Here is an 802-nt window from a genome sequence, read left to right as displayed (position 1 = left end):
TTTAAGGTGTGGATCAATGTATTTTTCAGATTTAAGGTCCTCTTATTTCAAACACAAGGTTTCAAGGCCTTTAGGGATTCTATCTTAAATGATCAGGAAAATGTTCCATATTTTCTTCATCCCATTGGATCGGACCATTTAGTATAATGATTTTTTTTTTCAGTTCAGATCAGATTGCTTGAAAACTATGAATGATCTATATCCCTAACAGTCGAGATTTCATGTTCAGTATTTAATATTTGTATGCAAACAATATGCAATCAAGCAAACCAATTCAATCATGAAATCAGGTTAGGGTTTTCGAAAAATATACCATATATTTATTATTATTTTTTCAAAAAATAATCAAATCAGAAATTATTGTGACTTAAAAAAATAAATCAGGAAGATTTTATTTATTCAAGCAATTTATTATATAATTTTCGATTTAAAAATAAATAAATTTTCTCAGATATATCTCTGATATTTTGATTTTAAATATTAAAAAAAATATTTTTTTCAATCCTAATCAAGTTCTAGTCGTTATCAATCATCAGGAAAACAAATTTCTCAGACAAGAACGGGAGGTAAAATCTCGGATTAATTTATGAAACCATGATCAGATTTTCAAAAAAAAATTATGTAACATGCAGTCCTTAACAGTTCTAGTTGATTCAGAACAGATAAGAACATTAAACAGGACAATAATGATAAGTTTAAGCAAGTAACAGTCGGTTTCTTTCAACATATAGCAGTCAGATTTTTAAACAAAAATGGTTTAACTTTCAATCCTAAACAGTTCTAATGTGAAACTATCATCAGG

This window comes from Brassica oleracea, chromosome C1 (assembly GCF_000695525.1).
Source record: "Brassica oleracea var. oleracea cultivar TO1000 chromosome C1, BOL, whole genome shotgun sequence".
NCBI lineage: Eukaryota > Viridiplantae > Streptophyta > Magnoliopsida > Brassicales > Brassicaceae > Brassica > Brassica oleracea.
This window is presented reverse-complemented; position numbering follows the sequence as displayed.